Below are 19,377 nucleotides of genomic sequence, written 5' to 3'. Positions count from 1 at the left end.
TGCGATACCTGCAGTAGAAAAGAACACGCTTCCTATTAAGCGTCATTTGAAGAAATCACAGCTGAATTAACGCTAAATAATAACGCTATATTTCAGAGTCTAGGCGCACGGGTAATAACACCTAAATGTAGGCAGTGACACAGCGGAACTAATTCTGCAAGGCGCAGGAGATGTACGAACAGCCGCTAAGCTAAATGAAATGTATTGGGAAGGCCACATAACAAAAACAATAAATAAAACTCATGCCTACATACACTGTCCGAAACTGTCACACTTTCGACAAAGCCAAGTTGGTAAACAATATGAAAACTAACATATGACGTGGATTCGGATACCTTTTTTATCATACAATGTCAGGACAAAACAGAATTGGCCGTTCTGCTCATAAAATATCTCTCTCTTGCATAAGTATTGCGCCATTTCTTTTATGAGAGTACATTTTCTCGAGCTTTCTTGTGCTTACCGTTAGTTGATAACATATAATATGAATTATTTATAGCCCACAAGACTGGAACATTCATCGAATCCAATATAAGCGAACGTGAATACTGCGTGGTCGTTAACGCTAAAAAGCCTCATCAAATGCTTCTGGAGACGCACAGTAAGGAGCTAATGGCCTATTTCTCTTTTGGTAATGTTTATACTAGTATAATCTACCATGACATATTATGTTATTTGTGGGTGACTGCATAGTGTGCACAACATTATGCGGTAATCATGACATGGTATGAGGCAACTTTTCCGCGAAGGAAACACAACGCCAGAAAGAGTTCTTTGCTAGGGATAATACAACGGACGTTCCAAAAGTGAGATTTCTTATTTTTTTCGTAACAGCGTACGCCAGATTAAACAAACAATCACCATAAGAATCCTATTGCTGGTTAACGTTGGAAGGAGCGCAAGCGGAGGAGCAATGGCACATGCGCAGAATGCCCGTCAAGAGAGAGTAGAAGCAGCCCGACGGGTGCCCGAGGATGTTCCAGTACAAATTACGATGGCAGACAAACGTGTGTTGACAGCGTGGTCGCTATAAACAAATGCGTGCTATTAACCGGCATGAATGCGCGCCTGTTCCCTGCATTTAAATTCACGCTGTCGGGACGTCACTTTCGAAAGAATGCTGAGGTGGAGCAAGCTGTGCGACACTTCCTTTCACCGCAGGGCACCGATTTTACCACAGAAGTTTCCTGAAACTGATTGCACGCTAGGAGAAATTTCTCAATGTCGGTGGCACCTATGTGGAAAAATAATGGAAGGTGTGCACTTTGTGGTGTCATTGTGCAATTTTTCGCCAATAAAGTTACTGTGTGAAAATGAATGACGTAACTTAGTTTCGCAACGTCCCTCGTAAAACTAATAACCCTGCGCGCGAAATCAGGCACCCATGCATTGTGCTCTGTAATAGCCACACATTTAAGTGATCTTGTAGTTAAAGTCATATAAAAACTTATAGTAATCTTAATCTCGTCAAGTAACCATTACGTATGACTCCATCGAAGCTGAAGCTAGTTCCTTATCAGTAGCATATGTCGGAGAGCCTCGCAATATTTGTGGTATAGAATACTTCACTAGCTCAATATACTGAAGAAGCCGAGCAGTGCTTAATATATCAAGCGAATAGTGACTCTTTTTCGGACGGGATCATTGAGAGCGATGAGACAATATTAACTGCTCCCCCATATTGCGATCGTCAAAAATTGCGCGTCCTACTTCAACACGTAGTTGTTACTTTTATGGTAGTTTATTTTGTTCGATATTTATTCTGAGGTTGGTTAATCTATATTTCTCTGTTGAACTCGCGCATGCCTAGTGAAGCGGCATTCTGTTGCACGTCCTATTTTGCGTTAGTCTTCCATCTATACACGTAATCACGCTACCTTGATTTATTTTTTGACGTTCCAGGGTGTACAGTCAACAAATAAGGCAAATAAAATTACTCCGCGAGAAGGTTTGAGAGTTGGCGTTTGCGAACGAAATTAACTTTGGAAGCGTTGCTTTACTTAAGGTTAGAAGGAATTCTTGCGTTTGTACAAAAATTATCGCACGTTTCGCGCTGCAAAGTACTCGCTCCGTGTGTGGGTCAAGTCTATCTAACGATTGTGTAATGGGCAAAAGCAATGAAAACTTGGGACACGAGTTAAGGGAGCCATTGTGCAACAGAAAAAAAAAACTCGGGAAATTATGTCAGCGATACAACTGTGACGCTCGGTGTCTGTGAGCAGTCTTTTTTTTTTTCTCTTAGTATAAGCAGGCACCTTTCAGCAAGAGTTATTGACTGTTCTATTCTGCCAGCACAAAAGGTTATGTGCACCCCTTTGACGACTCCTTTCAAATTAAGGCAACGCTACGCCGGATTAAGCTTGTGTTCCTGTCCTGTTGCTTGTTCACGTTGTCACATGCACTTACACCTGCATGATGCACTTACACCTGCCTGATGACGCCTCCTGCCTATTTAAAGCGAGAAATGGCTTCTGCTTCGTAGAAAGACGGCGAGGGCGCCGCAGGCAAAATTGAAGTTTTGCCAATATTTTAAGATTGATGGCCCTTTATTTCTCTACGAAATGTTCTTGAAACCCGAAATCAGAGCTGTGCGTGCGTGAAGCGTTTTTCATAGCAGTTTTACAGCAAGAGCCATAGCTACCACACCTGAGCATATCAAATTTTATAATTCTCTGCATTTTCGATCATTGCTACACCTCTCCTTATTAGAATACAGAAAAATAATTATGCGTGACACGTGTCGGTAAACATCATGTACAGATAGCGCAACTCCAAAACAGATTTGTGTTTCAGTTATAGGCTGGTAATCGCATCATAAATGCAAAGTGTTGAACTTAAGGGGCGCTACGTAGTAAGGTAAGAACAAAACACAATGCAATAATTAGGCAACATAAAATAATTTGCAGCGTGCGTTCACATCAGCTGCATGCAATATGATACAGAAATTGGCGTACTACCAATGATTACCGTGGCTACAGAACACTTACAGCACGACATTTTCCGGGGATGTTCAGGACACTTAACTCAGTGCGACATTGTTGGGCACGCTTCCCTACGCTATAGACTGCGCTACCAATCGAAGAATTATTTACATGCAACTATATTACACAGGGTATCCCACGTAGCTTGAGCCAAACATTTAAAATGTGCAAATGCCACATAGCTCGACAGAACCAAGGTAATATTTGCCGTCGCATGGATATACACAGATAATTTTTTTTATTCTGCCTAATTACATTATTAGTCTTAATAATTAAATTTATCAAAAATAAGTAAAGGAAGCGTTAATGAGAAAATTGCAGAGCGGTATGAAAAACAGTGCAGGCCCACGACTCGATAGATCTGAAGCGGGCTGGTCTCACTTCGACTGGCGCCGCCATGTTGCCGTACGTAAGGATCCCCTTGCGTGCGTTAGCGTTCACCGCTAAATCCCAAATAGCATACGTGCGTAAGAGTTCCGGCACCGTTTACGTACAGCGCATGCGCAGTGTGGTGCACGCAACGCTAACGCTAACTCTTTGTGTTTGCTGCTTTACGCTATACTAAAACCGTCTATTGTCTCAATATTGACACGTGTACTTGTTTATCTTTCTAAGGTTACCGCATTTTCACAGGCTACCGGCTAAGAAACGTTAAACGTAGTCACTCAGCGCAGGACGCGCCTGCATGGGCGGGCGATTTCACGGTATCTCGAATGTTGTCGATGGTTCTATCCGTTATCAGTCGTCACCATGCCTTGTGTAATCTTATTGTATGCACGACGCGAATTGTCTAGTACATTCTCCAAGACACCCGGCCACTAGCGGTTATCCTCGAACTTTTGATGACTCGTGCATAAAAGCCGATGCACTTGTCCCACAGATAAGATTTTCGTCGATCGCCGACTGTGCAACTTGTTTTTCTGGGCACACTTTAGTCCGATACAGAGTTTTGTCGTGCACAATTCTGCGACTGTTTTTTTCATCGTTACTACAACGTGACAATATATCACGAAATAAAAACACGTATAGAGCGGCACTGAATTTTCCATTAGGGAATATCGTGATTGTCGGTGAACATTTACGGTCGAATTACAACACTCTCCGACTTTTCATATACGTCATGGTGAAGAGGGATAATGGATAGGGATAAAACAAAGTATGGCTGGGACAGTTGAGGCAGTATTAAAGGAGGTGCCCAAAGATTGCTTGGCTCATGCTATCTAGGCTTGGTAGAAGCCATAGTGGTAGAAGTGCTGGGGCAGGTGATTTTTACTTATTGTTGAGCATATATAAAAAATGATTGTTGAGCCGATAAATAATCTTCTAAATAAATATTTCGCCGCAACCGTCTCTGTCTTCATTTAGCGAGCAATAAGTGTAGATATCTTTTAAATGAAAGATTATTTGTACGGGGTCGGCACTGCTGGACTTTGTCCAGTTTTTTTCTCGCGGTCGTCAACTATTGGCAGAATTTAAATCAAATGAGCACGTAACCTCTCAAAATGTGCAACCATGTCTACCGCGTACACTGCACCTAATAGATAACGTCCACAGAAACAGCAATAACAAAAATATATTTTATGAATAAACAACATAAATTAGCACTTTTTAAAATGTAATGTTCTTATCGTATTTTTTTATACACAATCCCAAGCATCGTTACAGCGAGTTAATCCTACTACTGGCATATTATCAATTTCTTGCTTGGTTTGCATTTTTATCGCGATACCGAGAATGATTGCCGTTTGATTGTTTGCGGAAGCTTTGTCTAAATTAATACCATGATTAACAATAAAAAAAAACGGACGAACAATGGTACTACTCAGAATGGAGGATGCATTGTGCGGAACGTTGCAACATAATCTCATTCTCTTATCTATTTCAAGTGCTATCAATTGAATTGTTTGCAATATTAGATAGGTACACGACCGAATGACACTCGGCGTGGTTTCTCAGTGGCTATGGTGATGGGCTGCGGAGCACGAGGTACCGGGATCGCATCCCGGCCACGGCGGCTCCATTTAGATGTAGGGGAAAACACCAGTGTACTTAGATTTAGGTGCACGTTCAAAATCCCCAGGTGGTCGAAATTTCCTGAGACCTCCACTACGGCGTGCCTCATAATAATAAAATGGTTTTGGCACGTAAAACCCCATATTTTTTTAACGAAAGAATCAACATAACTGTACTTCAAGCATCGCGCGTGGTGATACAGAAAAAAATTTCGCGCTGCGACAGAACGCTGATGCTCACTCACTGGTGTTCCTGGCAGCATTGGGTCTTGCAGTACGTCACGGTGTGCTTTTCTGGCCTTGGGTACAGGAGGAAGAGAAAGGCCAGGGTAGTCATAGTTAGGAGTAAGATCAGCACCACTTTGACCTCAAACGAGACCTTCGCAGGTGAAAACGCGTGACTTCCGGCAAAGCGATCCTGTCGTAAAAAAAACAAAAAACAAATTTGCTACTTGCCACAAGAGAAACGACCTCAGCACATAACATGTAAAAAAGTAAACAGAAAATAAACACGTGTGCAGCGTCAAAGAAGCGCAAAGAAATGGCAACCGAAGCTTCATAACTCGAGGACCTGAAGTGAGAATTTCAGTTGCCTGTACTCAAATCACATAACTTAATACGTTGGCCGTATTTGACTGCTCCATTAAAAGTTTGCCCACATTATCATTTTGTACACCTTCTAAGGAATTTTTAAAATCGCAGTATTTATTCACACACATTTTGCTTCACAAGAAGACGGGCGAATACGTTCCTCCAATTTTCGTTGGATGTGTTCTTTGAGGCATTTATAGTTCACCCAGGGGCGGAGTGTAAATCGTGAGTCGTTCGTAAAACACACCTACAACGCTCCGCATACCTTGTATACGCAATATATTACAATGAAGTGCTGCGACTGGGGTCAGTTGGTTGCAAATATTTAGTCTTTAAACAAGCTCCTCGCTGCGGCTTATTCTGTATTTTGTGTTAAAAACAGCGGCGGTAAAAAAATAAACTAATTACTGCTGATGCCATAATTTGTCCTCACATTTGGAAGCTCATCTGCGCATCTCCCACAACGTAACTTCATCTTGAACAATTATAAACGCGATGTATTTTTTTTTAATTCAGGGGCGACACCAGCGAAACATATACTACGAACATTGTACAACGCATTAAAGGTCAACTGCAACGTAATTTCACTTTAGCTAAGTTGCCCATATATGCTTAGCGCATGCTATCAATGTGATCTTCGCAAAGCCGCAGTGCTCGTTATTGTTTAATCTTACAGCTTCGCTGTAAGATTAAATTTAATTTTTGATTATCCATCTTTCTATCCATGTATGATTATCAATCTTTGAAATTCCACCTACGATTTTTCCATCTGTGCTCATCGTAGAACAAACGGCAGTTCGAAAAGGCCTTTTGTGAGTTTCCGCATAACGCACTTAAGTTTTCTAGTACATTCTAATTACAGTCCGATGCTATCGTGCTTGCAGGTTGTGTGTAAACCGTACTTCGCACATTTTGTCACGCTTCCTACATTGGGAAATTTCATTGGTTGAATCGCGAACTTGCACCTGGCGGAAGGTCTATAAAATGAGGACGTGTGCTGTACTTCCACACACCTGCGTGCGCGCACGTCAAACGTATGCAGAGCGCAGAATGTCTATAATACTTAGAGAAGGGAAACTGCACCTTCCGTGATGTAACGGAAAGAGGAGTAGCGGTGGAGTCGTGATTTAAAGTATTCGGCTAACAGATGGCGTTGGTGAAATCAAAACTTATATCATCATTTCATCGTTAGCAATATGACCGCTGCGGTAGCGGCTGGTGTTCCGGAAGGACCAAAAAGAGCGCAGAACTGATATGTCTTCGGTTTATTTGGAACTAGCATAAAAACAAAAAACAAAAATTAGAGCATGCCCTCTGCAACCTCTTCTTCTGTCGCCCTCTCAGATCGATCTTCAATCCGTTTTCTACATCTTCCTGCAGGCCAGATTCAAGCCAAGTAGCCTTCGAGCGGGTGTATAGCTGCATCGGTTTCTTGACAAGTTTGCCTTCGGGTGTACGAACCAAGCCTACCTTTACTATGTCATCCTTGCCTGGAAAATTTGTTTCTACCTTGCAGAGCTTCCACTGCGTTCTTTTACGTGCTCCTCCAAGAATAATCACATCTCCTTCTTGTATATTTGTATTACCAGGACGTCTTGAACTAGCACATTTTAGATCCTTAGATATTCTTGTTTCTGTCTTGCCCACCACGTTCTCAGTGCCTTTCTTTTGCTCCAGTAATTCAACAAAGTGTGTTCACTAGGTTTGCTGTCTTCGTGTTTGTTAAGCACTTGTTTGTCTCCTATAATGTCCACCGATATATCGTAGGCTGAGTCTCGTTGGAATTGTCAAACACGTAAGAGGCCGGTTGTTAATCGCTCCTTCTGCTTCAGCAACCACACTTCGTAGTTCCTCATTCATTAGTTCAGCTCAAATAGCTTTGCTCATTGACGTCTTAAAACGTGTGATGGGTCTCATGAAATCCTGTGCAATAAGCTTCCGTTTCACTTGCATGTTGTGGTGGTATTCTTGCACGCGTTTGTCTTCCATCCCGAGATTTTGCTTACCTCGTTCTCGGACTTCTTGAAAGCTATTGCGTTCTCATTATAAATTATCGCTCATAATCCTCTTGTGGCTACAAATCTGGAAGGCTTCTATGAATGCTTCAGGTGACATCCCCTTGACTAACTCCAGTTTTACAGCTCTTGTTACTGCAGAAGTAAATATCCAACAAAAAGCATCGTAGTTTTACTGTCCTCTTCTCGAGCATTCAGTGATCAAACGAAGTCTATGCCAATAGCGTCAAATTGCCTTGTCTTTGTTATCCTGTCCGCCGGGAGGGGTGCCATTTCTTGTGCCACTGGTCAGGAATTAATTCTTCTGCATGTGATACATTCTTTATAATGACTCTCACTGTCAGCCACGCACAATTAAAAACTTTGCCTTAAGATGCGTCAATGTTAAGAAACCCCTGTGCATGGTTATTTGATGCGCATGAAGCACTAAGAGTTCTTACAAGTCACTGTCTCTCGGCAATACAATAGGATACTTTTCGGCATAGCGGAGAACGCTGCACTGAAGCCTCCTTTTAACTCTTACGACGCCTTGATGTGCCTCTGAAAGTGTCCGCGCAGAATAGATTCTTGCCGTCATTCATTTTTGTTACTGCCTTTTCTAACGTCTTCTGTCTTTGTCCAACCAATTCTGACGTCACCAACTGTTCTTCTGTTACCAAGCTTGTTCTTATCTTGTGTGATTTCCTGCGTAACGCATCATCTATGCTGCAACTCGTAGGGCCTTGCTGTACGATCAGAACCTGTTAAGGCCACATATCTTTTCCTAACTCATGGCGATGATCATGCTTGCCATATTCTTTGCTTTCATAGTCCGATTCTAATTTATTTTATATAAAGAGGCAATTGTTTTTCGATCTCAATACACATGGGGCCCATAGAGAATTAGTCACTGCTCAGCATATGCTCCATCTTAGTTCCACTTGTCATCACATACGTAAGATTTTCCTCACTTTTATTATAGCCCCATGGAATCTCGTTGGACTTGCTCTTGATTAATTCTGTGCGATTACGAACAAACAGTTTCAAGGCAGAGTGGCAATGCTTTGGCCGGAGAAATCATGGAGGCACATCATATTGGAAAGAAAAAAAAAGAAGCACCTGTATTAACGATGCGTCGATTGTTTTGCGCAGCTAAGAAAAGCAGTTTTTAGAAATGATGCTGTAATCTATGCGCTTCTTGATATGATTCATTGGTTGGCTTGATGGGCAGTGCGCTAGCGCAATCCTGATCGGCTGCGTACTTAAGTGGGCGAAGTGTTAAGAATAAAATTTAGTTGCGAGTTAGCGCTTGTCCTGTTCATGTGTGCCTATCTTCTGTCCCGTCTTTGAATTGCATTTACCGGCATTCAGTTGTTAAAAGCAGCGTGTGCACTTGATCGCTGTGCTTCTCGCTTTAAGAAACACGAAGACAAAAGGTGCAGCAATTGGACGGCACGTGAAAAGCTCACATGAAGGCCCACAAAACACAGAGGTAATAGATGCGATAGCTCAGTGCATAATATTTGCTGTCTGGAGCGCTCAAAGTACGCAGAAGCACACGGCATACTGGACAACATGTAGTCGAAGGTCGCGTGCATCTTTTTAAAAAATCTAGCTGCTTGCGCAGGTCCGAGCAAAATTGTGCTAACCGCTCTGAGCGCCCGCGAACAATCCGCGACTTCCGGTCTATACAAGAAGAATGCAATTCTGGCAGCTGTCGCACTGGTGGGTGGAGCTGGCCAAGCTGTTCAAAAAAATCGAATGCCGGGCAGCAGTCCCAAGCAGTCCCGGGGCTGTCAGGGACTGATATTCCAAGACGCCCGGTTAACCCGACCCGTATATAGGCCAGCATGCTGCTGGTAAGCCAAGCTAGCGCGTGGTGCACTAAGATCTAGCGGCTCCGACGTGAGAGAGCACATGTTATCTTCCCGCGCCGGCCTTGAGTCTAGAATTTGGATCGGCCACATGCCTCAATCGCCTCTGCGTTACGCCAGACTATATCCGTGCCTTTAGCCTAGCCACCCCAATGCACTTTTCGTGCCCGAGTGGAGGCAAAACGAATCAAGGCTCTGCTCGTTGAATGTAGACAACCAGCCATCTAATACCTGCTGGACTAGGAGAATACTTCGAGCTAAATGAACACCCCGAAGGAAAATGGCATGGACGCAGCGCATGAAACATTCAGCAGAGTGTACGCATTCTGTGGCTTGCAGACGTGCGCGACCTGTTCGATGATACACAGGAACGGTATGCAAAGTAGACGATCCGGATGTTACTCTACAGTCTGAATAACACGTTACTTTCGGCGACTAGTGATGATGGCGTTCTCTGTATTTTCGGTAAGACAGACATTGACATTTGCGAACGTAACGTGCCCACTTGTGTCTCAAGCATAAAATTTCCCACTGAGACTACTGTACAGCTTAATTAATCTGAAAATAGGCTTCCTACGTGGTCGAAAATTTTGTAGCAGCTGTCCTTTAAAGAGAGAAAACTGACTGTTACAATGGACTTGCAACATTTCTAATCAAGACAGGAACGTAATAATTTCGGTGCGTATGGCACTTAACATAGCCCAATTTCCATTAAATGTAGACTTGCTGAAACGTAGAGTTATCTAGAATCATTATTAAGCACGGCTTATTACCGCCGCATGACACTCTCAAACACTTGCGTAGGAATTTATTTCGAGGGCAGTATTATTAGCACACCAGTTCTTCACTAACCAATTTGTCATAGCGTTTTACCCACTAAGTTATATCTTCATATCTTTTCTTAGCTCGGCTGCTAGGAAAGTGCTAAAATCTGAGTGCTCGTAAAACACTCTTAGCGTTCCGGGAAAGTTTCGTACGTACTTCGTTACAAAGGCCACATTTCACCGAGCTGCTTTAACATGGCCTACACACATGTTCCCCAATCATTAACACGATGCCCCATTCAATTCACCGGGTTCGCCGAGAAAAGTTTGTATATTTCATGGAAATACCGAAATAACAAGGGCTCGAGGCGCGTTATACAGAACAAACATTCATAACACTCCTAATTGGGACAAAACCCAAAATTTAGCCACATATTACACCCAAATTAACTTTGTTGCAGTACGAAACGACGAAGACGTAAACGGGATACGCAGGACGAGCGCTGCATTCTCAAACACAAAGTACAGTGCTTTCTCCTGTGGGTAACGTCTACATCTCCACACTTTCGCACTGCAACCAAATTATGTTACCGTACAAACCTGCGCAACTTTCTATCACAGTGCACTTAGGACGCCCCGCTTTACCGATAAGGCAGCCCTTATTTTTGCCAACTTTACAAGTAAACTACCCTCCTTGTTCAGTTCACCTAGCACATCTAATAAAAATGCATACGGTCTTGTTATGAGGAATTAAAACTGCAAAAAAAAGGGTCGAGTAATAATTCGCAATGCTTCTAATTAGACCAAGAACGCGAATGTTTGGCCGCACAATAAACTGAACATTTCTCATATTTTCACTGATTTCGATGATTGTGTCATGTACAGTTGCTTTCGGGGTGAGAAAGCTCGCGGTTTAAGGTAGTATAGAACTCTGTTGTGGCCGAAACCTGGAGGCTTACGAAAAGGGTTCTATTTAAATTGACGACCACGCAACGAGCTATGGAAAGAAGAATAATGGGTGCAACGTTAAAGGATAAGAAAAAAAGAAAATGGGTGCGCGAACAAACGCGAATTAATGACATCATAGTTGAAATCAAGAAACAGAGATGGGCATGAGCAGGACATGTAATGAGGAGGGTAGATAACCGACGGTCATTAAGGGTTACGGACTGGATTCCAAGGGAAGGGAAACCTATCAGGGGGTGGCAGAAAGGTGGGCGGATGAGATTAATAAGTTTGCAGGGACAAGATGGCCACAATTAGTACATGACCGGGGTAGTTGGAGAAGTATGGGAGAGGCCTTTGGCCTGCAGTGGGCATAACGAGGCTGATGATGATGATGATAGAATTATGAAACGCTTGAATAAGTAAATTTATGCAAAGGCTGTAGTTAGCCTACAAAAAACAAACATTTATATTGAGACATTTCTGTGATGCTTGGTATTTCAAGAAATACAGAAACCGTGACTGGCATATATCATCGAGACAGCCGGGGAATATATGCACATTCGTCGTAGAATGCATAAAATTGGGAAAACAACGAGTATTCATTTTGACAGCACCTAATTAGCATATAAAAGAACTTATGGTTCATGTGACACATAGCGTGACCCGTACTTATCATAATATGAACTCTCTGCCAGTTTTGAATGTTTCAGCAATTACCCGCCTGCATTTTCGAAGCACTTCATGTGACGCTTCTAAATGGACCGGAAACGAAGCTTAACAATGCTTACTTAAACACTAATTGACAAACGCCTTTCAAAACGTCACAGCATATTAATCCTGATGTTTCTCATCCTTGCCTAAGATACAAACTCCTTGAGTGATGTAGTGCTCCAGAAAATTTTGAAAATTATCAACATAACGTTTCTGAGCACTGCCTAATCGCGTCGACTGCTTCGCTGTAAAATAATGCACACATGACCATTATTGAACAATACCGGTACATTATGGGATGATACGGAACCACAGTTGCCGCACAATAAGGCCGATATTGTTTTCGCACTGAAAAACGTTGACGCGCTGCGCGCTCACTCAAACTGATTGTACAATGGGACGAAATCTCGTGAGGATAATGCTATCGAGAAAGACCAATTTTACCGAGAAACAGCAATCAACTCACCGAGGAAGATGGTTGCTCCCCGCCAATCCCCAGTAAAGCTTTCAAGCCCTTGGCAGACTCCTTCCTAGCTGCTTCGTTGTCCGGAGAGGGGGTCAACGACGCAAGGGCTTTGAGGAATTCAGGGTCTGCTGTGGGCACATTCTGCTTAACGGTTCGCATGTTGGGAGGAGACGTGGACACCGCCGTCTTGCGTACAGCCTGTGCACATGAAGGGTTATCGGACTGGACAGCGGATGAGGCTGCGTACTGCTCGCGTCCGCCTCCTTTCATCTTCTCGACCTGCAATGGGGGTGTTCGAATATCATGAGTTATGTTCGAATACGAAGAGAACTGGAGGAGGAAATGTTGCGTCGAGGAATCTTACAGCAAGCTACTAAAATTTCTTCACGCCTGTGCACGCAACATGGTATTGGTATGTAGACATAATTTTTGCCGATTAGCAATTTCAAATTTGTGAAGCACTGCCTAGTTTAATGCTGGACAGTTGGAAACGTTTGACGCCTTTGTTGATCTCCCGAAGGCAAACGGATAGGATGGCTGGTATGATTTGGTATTACGAACCGAAATGGGCCTTGGTGAGGCGTTATAAAAGGCGCGTCGAATATTGGGTTCTTCGTGCGCACCTTGACTATCTTAAAAATCACGGTTCCATTCTGCGGGGACGAAGGGGATGCCGCCGTGCTTGCCCACAAGTCTGCCGGGCTCGTCTCCTGGTGTGTGCCGATGTCGAGCGCGGATGCTGGAGTCATGGGCTGGGAGAAGGACGAAACCGAGGAGGTCGCATGCTGTGCCGGCGTCTGGACTTGGCTCTGTTTCCGGTGGTGGTGCCGTTTCTTGTGGCTTCTTTGCGGGGCCGTCTTCTCCTGCGGTGCATGTTCGGAGGGAACCGGGGAGCTCTCCGAGACGACGGCCATTGAAGCGACTGCTGCAGTGGCAGCGGTTGGCGCATACTGATCGTGTGAATCTGCACCGACGGCAGCTGACGGTATGGCAGGAGGAGGAGACTGGCTGCCTTCTGAACCCTTCTGCACCGGTGACCACATGTCGACATTCGTTTAGTCTGATTTCTGGGAAACCATATGAAGAACGCTGGCGACCGAGCGATTTGACGTGTTCGTCTTCTTCTTCTGCGCGTTACTCTTCCGCGCGCGCCTGCTCCCGCTCCCTCACGAGTTTGGCCTGGCTGTTTCTCGGTCTAGTGATGGAACGAGTTCTGGGCAAAAATCGATTAATGATCAACAAATTTTGAAGAAAAAGAATTTGTAAAAACTGAATTTATGTATTTAAAATGGAAAAGCGAGCTGATTTATGCGGTAACCAAAGATAACACTGAAGGCGTTAAAGTACCGCAGATGGGGAAATCTAATCGTGATGCCCCTTTAAGCCCCCTAACTTTATTTAGGTTTGGCAGCGAACAGTTATTGGACTGTGAACAATAGGCATGGAAATGTGGCTATGTTGAGAACACCACTCACTCCTTTTATCTACATGGACCAGATTCCGCTCGGTGCTTTCATGATTCATGTTTATGCTGGAAATACCTGTCGGAACAAGCCATTGAAATGGCGCTATCATAGTTGGCAAGCACTGCTTTCGCCGTTAATAGTTTACGGCATCTGAACGGTTTCTTTTACTGCATTGGATCTAAGATACGAAGGAACATTTTGAAACCGGAAGCATGAATGCATGAATTACCCACCACATTGTATTTAAATGGCCTGGCGATGCAGCGGGTTGCCTCTAAGCAAGAGACAGCAGCTTTGCTCAGACAATGATCATTCCCGTACAGATTCATACGCTATACGTTAGCAGCAACAAATAAGCTGACTGGTCCATGCACCAACAAAATCCATCAATCCTCATGATCAGCCTATAACCTGCGCAAAAGTATCCGATCACAATGGGATCACTTGGAGCTCAGCAATTACCATTACTTCCTAAAATCAAGCCTAACCAGTTGTTACTTTAAAAACTCGTGCCTCACGTTATTACCTAATTAGCGATAGTCGAACAGAAAGTAGGCAGGTTCAAAAGTCCTGCGGATGCCTCCAACCTGTCGGGCTTTGTTGCCTATACTGTTAGGAGTAAAAATACAGCCACCAATTTTCATTTGAATAACAGGGAATATACGCTCGCTTCTGATACAATTTTTTCAGTCACTTTGTATTAGAACAATATTGCGAGAGCGCATACACTGTAGGTGTATTTTCTGGTATACAGACGCCTCTACAGTAAATAACTTTTTAGTTCAGGAATATAAGAACAAAGCTTTTACAGTTTTGCAAGAATGTTCCAGAAGCCATCAAAGCTGATCATCTATGTAAGCGAACATATTCCTGAAATTGTGAAACCGCCGAATTATCCGTCGAATTATGTTTACCTGTGAAGTGCATCGGAAAAACCATCAAGACTATGAAACAGAGAATTTTAGAGTTTCTCCTATTCGCTAATGGCGTCCACGCTTGTGGACACATGCTATAAAGCCAAGTACTGCTGAGTTAAAATGAGCGGGGCACTAGAATTACGCGCCTTCTTTAGCCTCGACCGCGGATTACTCTGCTTCAAAGGGGGACACTTTTCTCGGTTCAGGCAGCCGTTAGAAAAAATAACGATCATGACCGCGAGCGTTTTCGCAAATCTTACTCTGCGCCACCAGCGTCGACGACTGCGAGCAATTTTTCTAGAGCAGAGTACATCTTATCGAAAAGTTCCAATGCATTCCAATCATGGCATTTATCAACGGGCATCATGGACCCTGCTTCCAAAGGCGAGCGCTACGTGTTAGCCATGGTGGCCGTTAAAAAAGAAGGAAAGAAATGGCCGTGAGCCGCTCGCGGGGCATTTTTGCAACTTCTGTCAAAATGCTTTTGACTCGACAATTCCTGTTGGCTTCTGCAATAGTGCTAAAAGAAATTTTAAGAGCGTTTACTCAGTCCATTGGCTACATTGTTTGCCGTAAGGAAGAAGGTATTGATAGGAAGGAAGAAAATCAACTTTATTCAAGGTTCTGCAGGCCACGAGAGCTTTGGGCTCTCATGAAATGGGCGTCTGCCACGACGGAACCGGGAGATTGAGTTTCCTGGCGGCGTCGTGGACCTGCTGGACTGCCCAGAGTTGGGGAGCGAGTACAGCCAGAGTAAATCATAGACGTTAAGTGATCTATTGCAATTAGTGCAATAAGACTTGTCGTAGAGCTCATGCATGTAGCGGTGTAGTGCCTGTGCTTTGAATATTGAAACATCACGTGATTTTAAATGGTTGTTGACTAAAGTGTAACATTCCTAACTGCTCAATAAAGCATTTTGTCATCTTTTATCTTAGATATTTTCTTTACCTTTGCTTTTGTTGTAATAACGACAACAAACTTCAACTGCTCTTGTCATGTTTTATTGTGATAGATATTGTACGATGGCCCTTGCTCAGCCATTCAGTGAGCTTCGAGCAACAAAGTCCTGTGTTGGACGGGTGAATCATTCTGCGTTCTTGCGTCTTCCCCTTTGGATGTTGCTAGGTGCTGCTCTCGCATTCATGCACGTGATGCTCTCTAATCCACCGGCTGTTCTGTGAAAGCACGGCTTTCAGAACGTATCGGCATGCTGACTACAGCGCAGATTAAGAAAAAGAACTACAGAGATAACTTCCATACACGGAAAATCATTTCTGCCGTGCCAGCTTGATAAAAGGAGAGCGGTAGATGACTCGGTGCATGATATCATGAAGGTAGAGCACTAATATACTCTATATGTGAAAGAGAAGTGACTTATAGACGAAAGTGATCTCTACATATGTTGTTTGACAAGCGTCAGCTTTTATGTGTGCGACCAGAAAACAAAGTTTTTGAGTAGGAGCGCCGCCAGCTCGGAGTTCTCACGCGAGGAGGAAGAGAAATAAACATTTATTGATGATAAGAAAAAAGAAAAAGAGAAGAAAGCGCAATTTTTGCAGCGTAAGAACTTTTTTTCATAACGTAAGCTGTCTTTAGCCAGTTTGTAAAGCATCATGAGCCGGAGAAATAAGACATAAATATATTTACTTTCTTTGTTGTCCTTTTAGAAAGCATTTAGTCTTTGTAATGCATGTCGTTCATCTGCATAGTCCAGTTTTTTGTCTGTATATAGTTTAGTCAAAATTCAAATTGAAGGATACCAATACTTCTCTGAAACCAAGTGCTCCATAAGGACTTTTCTACAGCTGGCTTGGTTAGGGGCAGGGTTACGGGTCCACGTAATTCAAACGGGAACATCATTATTAGCTGTCGTTGTTTAGCTTGATCGCATCGACTGTAAGCTTGCCGACTCTCATGGTAAGCTGTCTGTACAGTTATATTTTTTTATTATTGGGGTAGCAGTTATCATCATCATCAACCTGGTTACGATCACTGCAGGGCAAAGGCCTCTCCTATACTTCTCCAACTACCCCGGTCATGTACTAATTCTGGCCATGTTGTCCCTGCAAATTTTTTATCTCATCCGCCCACCTAACTTTCTGCCGCCCACTGCTACGCTTGCATTCTCTTGGAATCCAGTCCGTAACCCTTAATGACCATCGGTTATCTTCCCTCCTCATCACGTGTCCTGTTCATGCCCATTTCGTTTTCTTGATTTCAACTAAGATGTCATTACCTCGCGTTTGTTCCCTCACCCAATCTGTTCTTTTCTAATCCCTTAACGTTATACCCATCATTCTTCTTTCCATAGCTCGTTGCGTCGTCCTCAATTTAAGCAGAACCCTTTTCGTAAGCCTCCAGGTTTCTGCCCCATACGTGAGTACTGGCAAGACGCAGCTGTTATATACTTTTCTCTTGAGGGATAGTGGCAACCTGCTGTTCATGATTTGAGAATGCCTGCCAATTGCACCCCAGCCCATTCTTATTCTTCTGATTATTTCAGTCTCATGATCCGGATCCATGGTCACTACCTGCCCTGAGTAGATGTATTCCAAGAAAAATTTAAAGTATGGGGTTTTACGTGCCGAAACCACTTCCTGATTATGAGGCACGCCGTAGTGGAGGACTCCGGAAACCACCTGGGGTTCTTTAACGTGCGCCTAAATTGAAGTACACGGGTGTTTTCGCATTTCGCCCCCATCGAAATGCGGCCGCCATGGCCGGGATTGGATCCCGCGACCTCGTGATTAGCAGTCCAACACCATAGCCACTAAGCAACCACGGCGGGTTAGATGTATTCCCTTACCACTTCCAGTGCCTCACTACCTACCGTAAAGTGCTGTTCCGTTGCGAGACTGTTAAACATTACTATAGTTTTCTGCAGATTAATTTTTAGACCCACCCTTCTGCTTTACCTTTCAAGGTCAGTGAGCATGCATTGCAATTGGTCCCCTGAGTTACTAAGCAAGGCAATATTATCATCGAATCTCAAGTTACTAAGGTATTCTCCACTAACTCTTATCCCGAATTCTTCCCACTCCAGGTCTCTGAATACCTCCTGTAAACACGCTGTGAATAGCATTGGAGAGATCGTATCTCCCTGCCTGACGCCTTTCTTCATTGGGATTTTGTTGCCCTTTTTATGGAGGACTACGGTGGCTGTGGAGCCGCGATAGATATCTTTCCGTATTTTTACATATGGCTCGTCTATACCCTGATTCCGTAGTGCCTCCATGACTGCTGAGGGTTCGACCGAATCAAACGCTTTTTTGTAATCAATGAAACGTATGTATAAGGGTTGGTTACATTCAGCGCATTTCTCTATCAACTAATTGATATGTGAATATGGTCTATTGTTGAGTAGCCTTTACGGATTCCTGCCTGGTTCAATTCTTTGTCGTCCCCTTTTTTATGGATTAGGATTATGTTAGCGTTCGTCCAAGATTCCGGTACGCTCGAAGTCATGAGGCATTGTGTATTCAGGGTGGCCACTTTTTCTAGAAAAATGTGCCAACCATCCTTCAACAAATCTGCTGTTACCTGATCCTTCCCCGCTACCTTCCCACTTTGCATAGCTCCTAAGGCGTTCTTTACTTCTTCCGGCGTTACCTGTGGGATTTCAAATTCCTTTAGACAATTCTCGCTCACATTATCGTCGTGGGTGCTACTGCTACTGTATAAATCTCTATAGAACTGCTTATTAGTATTAGAACTGCTTATTATCCTTATTAGTAATGCATATTGATTGGCTTCTTGTGTACCAGTTTCTTCCGTTCCCTCCTCAAGTTTAGGCGAATTCGAGTTTTTACCATCCTATGGTAACTGCAGCGCACCTTGCTGAGCACGTCCACATCTTGTATGATGCCAGGGTTAGCTCAGAGTATGAAGTCTATTTCATTTTTAGTCTCGTCATACGGGCTCCTCCACGTCCACTTTCGGCTATCCCGCTTGCGGAAGAAGGTATTCATTATCCGCATATTATTCTGTTCAGCAAACTCTACTAATAACTCTCCCTGCTATTCATAGAGCCTATGCAAGATTCCCCCACTGACTTGTCTCCAGCCTGCTTCTTGCCTACCTTGGCATTGAAGTCGCCCATCAGTATAGTGTATTTTGTTTTCACTTTACCCATCACTGATTCCACGTCTTCATAAAAGCTTTCGACTTCCTGGTCATCATAAATGGATGTAGGGGCGTAGGCCTGTACGACCTTCAATTTGTACCTCTTGTTAAGCTTCACAACAAGACCTGCCACCCTCTCGTTAATGCTATAGAATTCCTATATATTACCAGCTTTATCCTTATTAATTAGGAATCCGACTCCTAGTTCTCGTCTCTCCGCTAAGCCCCGGTTGCACAGGACGTGCCCGCTTTTTAGCACTCTATATGCTTCTTTTGTCCTCCTAACCTCATTGAGCCCTATTATATCCCATTTAATACCCTCTAATTCCTCCAATAACACTGCTAGACTAGCCTCACTAGATAACGTTCTAAGGTTAAACGCTGCCAGGTTCAGATTCCAATGGCGGCCTTTCCGGCACCAGGGATTCATAGCACCCTCTGCTGCATCACAGGTCTGACCACCGCTGTGGTCGGTTGCTTCGCGGCTGCTGGGGACTGAGGGCCGGGGTTTGAATGTTGTATTCATAT

This window comes from Dermacentor andersoni, chromosome 7 (assembly GCF_023375885.2).
Source record: "Dermacentor andersoni chromosome 7, qqDerAnde1_hic_scaffold, whole genome shotgun sequence".
NCBI classification, from domain to species: domain Eukaryota; kingdom Metazoa; phylum Arthropoda; class Arachnida; order Ixodida; family Ixodidae; genus Dermacentor; species Dermacentor andersoni.
Note: the sequence above shows the minus strand (reverse complement) of the source record.